Source organism: Meriones unguiculatus, chromosome 17 (genome assembly GCF_030254825.1).
Source record: "Meriones unguiculatus strain TT.TT164.6M chromosome 17, Bangor_MerUng_6.1, whole genome shotgun sequence".
In the NCBI taxonomy this organism is placed as follows: domain Eukaryota; kingdom Metazoa; phylum Chordata; class Mammalia; order Rodentia; family Muridae; genus Meriones; species Meriones unguiculatus.
In genome coordinates, this window is record NC_083364.1 from 29,130,095 (window position 1) to 29,138,482 (window position 8,388).

An 8,388-nucleotide genomic window follows, 5' to 3' on the forward strand; every position below is an offset into this window, starting at 1 on the left:
ACAAAATCTTACCATCTGGTTGCGGAGGATGATTAATTGCATTGGTAGTAGCCTGCAATATTTTTTTTTGGGGGGGGGTGAGGCAGGGATTATGGAATCCTTTTGGCCAATGACTCAAAAACATGTAAAATTCCTGGTCTTTTTCTTGTTTTTGTTTAATTTGGTAACATATGATGTTTAGTTGGGTATCATCTCCCCTCCAATATGGTAACTCTATTTAAACTCCTTTCAGGTATGTATATACGTTAGGAAGATCTTATAGTTTTAGGTTTGCCTATAACATTTCAAAAGGCCTTCAGTGTTAATTATCTCCCACCATATTCCCTTTTATACCAGCTCTCCCCATTTAATCTTCTTTTCTGATTTTCCCTTTATAACACTATATTATATTTCCACTTCCTCTTCTCCTTCTTCCTTTCTCCTTCTCTCTTCCCCCTAGTCCTGAATGAGGTAACCTAGATCCAGAAAGACAAACATGGCATGTTTTCTCTGATACATGGATGTTAGTGTTTAAGCTTTAAATGTGTCTTTCATTTAGAACATTCACAGAAATTAGGAAGGATATATATATGTATATATATATATTTTTCTCTCACAGCAACTGCTTTTATAAATTAAAATAAGAACAACTGGAAAATGAGCAAAGCTTTCAGCAAAATTCTATATTTCTTTGACACTTCCTATGTTTCTTGGTCTATAGCAAATTGCTAAGAATTACAGCCTGGAATTTCCAAGGCACAAATTACACACCGCTGTTCTCCTACTCTTAATGCCTACTCTTAATGCCTCGTGCGTGCGTGTGTGTGTGTGTGTGTGTGTGTGTGTGTGTGTGTGTGTGTTTCTGTCTACCTAACTGTCTCTCCCTCTTTTCTTTTCCAGAGTACAACTAAACTTCTTTTTAGCTTTCTTCCTAGCTTTTTCTCTTCTCAGAAAACTGTTCATGGTGCATGAGATGTATAGTTTGATGAGAGTATGTTAACCCATAACACTCTTTGTTACTCTCATGTCTTTTCATGCAACTTATATAAGCCTGTTCATGTTTAGAAAAAGTAAGTAAACTTCACTTCCTACTTCCAAACTTCTATTTGGACTAATTGTGTTTTATTCAGCCCGTTATGTCAGGCATACAAGAGTGCTTTATTTAATATGTACTACACTGATACATGAATTAATATCATATGAATCAATGAGGATGTCTCTGCAGGACAGTAAGGGCTAGGATGCTATCTCCTGTGAGGTCAGTGAGCAGGGAAAAAAAAAAAAAAACAATCACACTTCCCCCAGAGGAAAATGTGACAGATCAATAGTATCCCCCTTGTCTTTTGTTGCCTCTGAGATATTTTCTAAGGCATTATTTTTTTCCCTTCAAATCTTTGGTAGCTGGTACATGTAAAAGTATTTTTCCCTGTGACCTATGAAGAACTATTTTATCTTCTTGTATATAACGGGAGAAGAAGGAGGTCTGACTGTATTGTAATAGGGTGTAGGGGGTCTTGAATCATTCAAACATAGAGGAAATTGCACAACTGAACCAGCTTTATTTTGGCCAGCACAAATGCAAGTGATGTGAAGCCAACCCAAACTATCCCATTGTTCTCAATGTGACTAAATACTGACTAATATTACTTCCTCTGGCATTTTTTTTTCTGCCTCAGCACAATGGAAAAGTTCCAGGCTGCTGTTACACTTCGATGTCTGGACAAAATGACTTCCTCACATCGCAGCTACTTGAGACTAAAAACAGTACAAGTGGGAGTGGGGCATCCAAGCTCCCGAGAGTATTCTTCAGCGTAACCCTGTGATGTTTGTTCTTAAGTTTTATTGTTCTGGAGATATTCACAAGAGCTATAAATAATACTGAAACCCAAATAGGAACAGTCTTTGTCTATGTGGAGCGGGTGAGGTCCCTACACTTTCCCTTTCCATCCTGAGATTTGCAGGATTACTAAGACGTCAAGCCAAGGGACTGCAGTTGCACGAGAGTACTCTCTCTTTTTCCTCAGCAGTTGTTTCTTCAAAAACAAGTCCTTATGCCTTTGGGCTGTCAACAGGTTCCACCACCTCCCTGTAGATTGCTCTTTGTTTTGTCTTCTGGGACGTGGGTGATGTTTGCATGCTCCAAAGAGGCTCCGGGACTTGCTGCTGCATGTGGCTAGGTCACTGGAGACACGACTAGTGATGACTGCCCAGAAAGAAAAAGGAGAATTCAGCGGAACCACAGCAGCAGGAATGTCTTTCACGATCAGAAATGGAGGGCACCTTTCTTTCAAATTGACCCTTGTGATGTCGCGTGGTTTCCTTCTCTCACCTCAGTGCTGCTCTGGTCACAAAACTCTGTGACCAGAAGGCACCAAGATAGCTGATAGATAGGTAAAGGGTCCTTGTTTCTAAGATTGGTAACAAGTTCAGTCCTCAGAGCCCACATGGTAGAAGAAGAGAAATGGCTCCCACAGGTTGTCCTCTGACCTCTACATGCTCCCTGTGGCACGTTGTGTACCCTTACACATAAGTACACACACATACACACATACATACAAACATACATACATACATACATCACCCACTTCCTTCTATTGTTATTTTGCTGTGGCAGCTTCCCTCTTGTCCTCACTGGTGGTAGCCAGGCTCAACTGTCCTTTGATACTTGCATAGAAAGTCTATAATCCTTTAACAAGGGGGAAATCTCTCTGTGAGAGCTTCTGCCCCTCATTCTTTTAGGAAAAAAAAAAAAAAGAAAAAGAACATTCTAAAGGAAATGTGCGTGCATGCAACACACACACAGTGGAAAATTAACCAAAGTCCCTCGTAAGTCTGGGATTCCTTTTTCTCCTGGTGAGTCATATCTATAACATCTGAGTTTCCAATAGTGTTAGGGTCAAAGAAAAATCCAGCCCATACCAGACTTTGCAGATCCCTGGGAATTGGAAGAAAGGATTCTTGTCATGGCAGAAAAAAAAATTTTTTTTTCAACTGTAACTGGTGGTCCAGAAACCACAGCCATCAAATCCAGAGGCTCTGCTAAATCATCACCATTTCAGCTACAAATTAGGCCTAATGTGCAGAGTGATGAGTCTGTAGGGGAAATAAACCACTTCTTCAAGTGATTAAACTTCTAAGCAAACACGCTTTGATGACCGCAGGAGCCCTTCCTTTGCAAAGAATTCCTAACACAGTGAACAGGAACCATCCTCTGTATGTGGAGGCTGTATGGCCTGGGATTGTAGATATACCCAGACTGAGTTACCTTTTGGTTCTGGCAAGATGCTTCAGGGGACCACATATAGTGACAAAGTTAAAAAGAAAATTCACTGAGTTCATGCCAGGCTTGCTTGTCCAAAGGCTCAGGCCTCATCTTAGAGCATAAGTAGGAGCGTGGTCAGTGAGTCATCTGATATGTTAAATTAGGTCCCCAGGTTAAAGAAATCGGTTTAGAGAGGGAGTGTAATAACAAGAAAGCCTGAGTGGCTGTGCTGAAGCGTGTTTTTATGAGTTATTTTATAACAAAATTTCAGCCTTTTCCTCAAACTTTTCAGAAATTTGCAAAGTGCCTTTAAAAAAAAGGAAAGAACAATTGTACAAATATATATGCTCACTATAGAAATATAGAAAGCACAAACCAGCAAAAAGAAAGTTGTACCTTTGTGTGATTCCATCACCCACAGTAACAGCTTCGACAGGCCAGTGGAGATACTTTTGGGCTGGGTCATTCATAGACTGTCTGACATTGGCAATCATTTAGCAGAAACCCCGGCGTCTGCTCTCTGGGCACCATGAATAGGTTCTTTCTCATTTGCTACAACCAAAAATGTGTCACCAGACACAAAGGCCATTAGGAAAAAGCACTCTCACTGACCACCAAAGTCTAGACATAAACAGCGATACCATTTTTTGGCTTCTTTTTTGGCCACACCCAACCGGCATACAAGTGAACATGCAATTTAGTTGTGTTGTAGCATGTTATTTTGTATTTTTATTTTCCCTGAACAGTTTCTCAGTGGCATCTGCTCTACTACAGCTTCATGGCTCTGTTTTGCTCCATTGCATAGCTGTGCCAGAGTTTGACATCCACTTGATGGACACTGTTTGTCAGGACAGTGTATGTGTAGGCGTTCTCTAGAAGATCAGAGGTGATAAAATGAATATGTAAATATGCACATATTTACATATATAATATATGTTAGCTGAGTTTAGTCTCCAGACCCCCCATGGTAGAAAAAGAGAACTGGCTTCCACAAGTTGCCCTCTCACTTCCACACACTCCCTGAGTATTCTAGCTAGTCTAACAATGGCTATCTCTCAACAGAAAGGCCAAGAGCCCATTAGTTGTTCAGTCTACAAGTCTGGATGCTTCAGCTGGTCTTCAGTTGACCCTGGAATCCTAACGAATCAAGTTCCAATACCAACAAGGGAATGCCTCAGCAGGCAATAATCAAAAGCTTCCTTGATCCAAGTTCTTTTAGGCTGCTACCAGAATGTATAAGCCACATTTAGTATGGGTCTCTTGATCTTAAATACTCCAGATTTGGGGGGGAGGAGTCTTCCTATTTCAAATAATCCAGTCAAGAAAATTCTTCACAGGTGAGCTCAGACGCTTGGGTGTTAGTTGATTCCAGACATAGTCAAAGTGACCACCAAGATTAGACATCACAGACTGTGATAGCATTAAAACATTGAGACACATTACTTTTAGATTTAGTTTTATTTTGTGCTTATGGATGTTTTGTCTGCATGTATGTTTGTACACCATGTGCATGGATGGTGCCCACACAGACCAAAAGAGGGTTTTCTGATCCCCTGAAAATGGAATTACAAAGAGTTATAAGCCACCATGTGAGTGCTGAGAACCAAATCAGGTTCGTTCTTTTCTTTCTTTCTTTCTTTCTTTCTTTCTTTCTTTCTCTCTCTCTCTCTCTCTCTCTCTCTCCCCTTCCTTCCTTCCTTCCTTCCTTCCTTCCTTCCTTCCTTCCTTTCTTTCTTTCTTTCTTCTTTCTTTCTTTCTTTTGAAAGAGCAGCCAGTGCTTGTAACCTCTGATCCATCTCTCTAGACCCATAAAAAATGTTTTAGTTCTCTTACATGGTGGAAGGGAGGTAAGCAAACTCACAAGGATAAACAGGTAGACCCTTATTCTGTTTCCTTTTACTTCCAAAGATCATTGGGAGCCTGAATCAGGGAGCGCTTGTAAATCCAAACATGTTGGTCTTTCTTCACTCATAGTTAGTATAAGCCTGAGTCGAACCTGCTGCATAGTCTCTGGGGAGGAGTCAAGAACAGAAAGTCAGAAGGACATAGAAAATAGAAGAGAAACAGCTTAAAGATGGGTAGCCGCATTGGAAGCCAAGAATGGGGAATCCTGGGAAATGAAGGACAAAGCAGACAGGAAGTGGATGAGCAGATAATGAGAACAAATCAAGGTGCCTCCCTCATCTAAACCTTCACTGAAAGGTCGCCACACTTCTTGCCTGTGGCCTTGCTTGCTGGAGAGAAAGATGACTCAGAGTGGGCTCTCGGGCGTTGAACACATTGTAGAAAAGGGACAGCTGAAGAAAGAGAAGAACACAGAACAGAATTGGAGAGCCGGACAGAAATTGCAGGCAGGAGAGAACAAGAATCACCGGAGATACTGAGTTTCAGATCACAAAGACTCTTCCTTAAATATTAGAGTCCAAAGTGACTTATCGGGATACTGTGAGGACCATCTAGTCAGCAGACGAGGAAGTTGGCCTTTTTCAGGTTTGCTCTTCTAAACAGTGCTGCATCAGTCTCACTGTTGGAGCAAACTATTAGCACACTGCCTTCACCTGTCTAAAGACTGAACATTTAGAAGTTGGAATCGTAAATTAGAGGAGTACTGCTCTGAAGGCTTCTCATACTCACTGTCCAGAAACTGACAAGAAACCTTTAATAGTAATTTCCTGTTTTATCATACAATCGGTGGAAATTCAGTTCACCAGCCTTGAGCCTATTCTTCCCATTTCTATAGGAAGCAAGGCTCACCTGGGTTCACAGGGTGGTGGGGAAGAACCAAAGCCCATGTTTCTCTGACTGTGAGCGCCATACTGTTTTTACTATCCATGCCACTTCCTTTATCAGAACTGGGGCACAGAACCATCATGGGACATAGGCAACCTCATTGCTCAGCTGTGAGAGCCGAAACTCAGTGGCTAGGAAAGTTTGTGTTAATGTAGCTTTAACTTACATCTCCATCTTTCCCTATGTGGAATTCATAGTTTCTTTCATCATCTGTTCTTTACGTTTTCATTTGAAAAATGAAACGCTCTTTGCTCTCCGTGGCCCCAGTTTCCCTTGTACTGCCTATGCCCTCTCTCCTCTGTCATCTTTGTTTGGTAACTTCCTCTCTTCCTTCAGACTGACTCTTGTGTCACTCCCTTGTTTGTGACCCTTCAGTTCTGTTCCATGTGATCCCCTTATTCCTATTCTAGTTTGGATCTGAAATGGCCTCTAAAGCCCCCTTTGTTCAAGCCTTAATCCAAATGCATGGGTGTTCCAGGGAAATGGGTAGGCCTTGAGGATTCTCACCTTGTGCACAGACTGATCAGGTGACAGAGTTTGTAACTGGAAGGTGGCAGAAGCTTTTGGAGGTGGGGCTTAATTGGAGATATTGGGTCACAGGGGAAAGCCAATGAGGAGGGTATTTTATATTTTGCTTCCCGCTTCCCGCTGCCATGAGGTGAGCAGTTTTGCTGCCCCGTGGTGGTCCCACTTGCTACTCTGCCTTGCCACAGGCCTGGACTGAAACCCCTGGGAGTGTAAGTTGATTTCCTTGGGTGTTTTGTCACAGTGACAGAAAGCTGTCTCACACAACTCCGTGAGTTTCCACTGTAGCTTTCACTTTGCCATGCAGGACTTAAATAAACTGTGTGGCCAGGTGTGTCTACTGCTTTGTCTACCCCAGTCATCTGTGAGGAACACAGGACATCCCTCCTAATTTATTCGTAAACCCATGACCAGCCCTTGCTGGGTAGTTGGCCTCTTTAAAATAGGCAGGTACAGTGTGGGTTACTGGAATCTCTCTCACTTCTGCAGGTTTTATCAATATCCTGTTTCACTCATGCAAAGTTTTCCTACTTAACATCTGTATCCACTGGGATTTAGAATATGTACTGAAAAATTATATATATAAGAATGAGCCTCCGAGAAGCAAATTGCCTGGTAATGGCCTTGACCTTGGCATTATAATGTAATACAGTCTTTTTTTCCTACTTCTTAGTAATCCCCAGGCTAGCCCACATTACTGGGAAGTGCTGGAGGGCAAGACTTCATTGTGCTCTCACCAGATCACCTCATGCCAGGTGGTCTTTGAGTACATGAGGAGCCAAAAGGAACTAAACAACTGTCTTGGCAACTGATAACGTTCCAAGACTCAACAACTTGCTTCCTGCCCAGCCAAAGGCTTACCGCTCAGAGGCAAATGTCACCGTGGTAGAGTTGTCTTAATGAGAAAGCATGCTCGCTTCTCTTCTGGGGGAGTTTCCTAGAGCAATGCTCTTAGAAACTCCTTGGCAGGAATCCTGAGCCAGGCTTGGCATTGACAGCGTCCTCCTGCTGGCATTAACAAGCCTCTTATTTAAATGTAAATGAGCTCTCAGTGCCAGTTTGTGAGTGAAACACATCGCTTGTGTTAAACCAGAGCTGGGAATGCTACAGCACACCAAATGTCGGCTTGGTTTCCACTTCCGCACCACACCCACAATTCTCAGGGTAGCTCTTTGCTTTGGCTTCTCCGGATGCAGAGTTGGGAGTTCTCAGACAAGAGTTCTCAGAGAGACTCTGTAGAGCCTCTGGCTTCCTCATAGCTATAAACCTGACTTGGTAAGGTCTACGGTAAGGTACTTTTAGATGTGCCCCAAATAGGGACTTATGGCCATAGAATTGCATCAAAACCAGTCAACAAAGAGGTCTGCGGAAGCCATGATGCCCAGCTGAAGGTTGAAAGTGTGCCTTCTGGCCTGGTGGCGGGATCACAACTGTTTCCAGGGTCCTTGCTGTGTTATATATGCCCTGATCCTCATGTCCACTCCTTCTTCTTGCCTGGGTTGTTTCTACTTATACAAAAATGCACATGTGCTCTAATAGTGCTTAATATTTGGTCCTACTTAGCCATCTGCTGCTCTGGTTCTAGTTTCCCAGTCCCTACTGCCCTATTTTATCTGTATTCTATTTTGGTGTTTTCTCTCTCTCTTTCTGTATATGTGTGTGCGTATCTTTCTGGAGATGGGTAGTGTTCCTACAACATGAGAAGCTTATTAATTCCTGCCCTGGACATCTCACTGTCCACCATACCTAGAACTCATCATATACTATATGATAGATGCCTTTGGTTCTGTGTATCCTACACAGCTAGACATTTTGAGGCCAAGCGAAGGTCT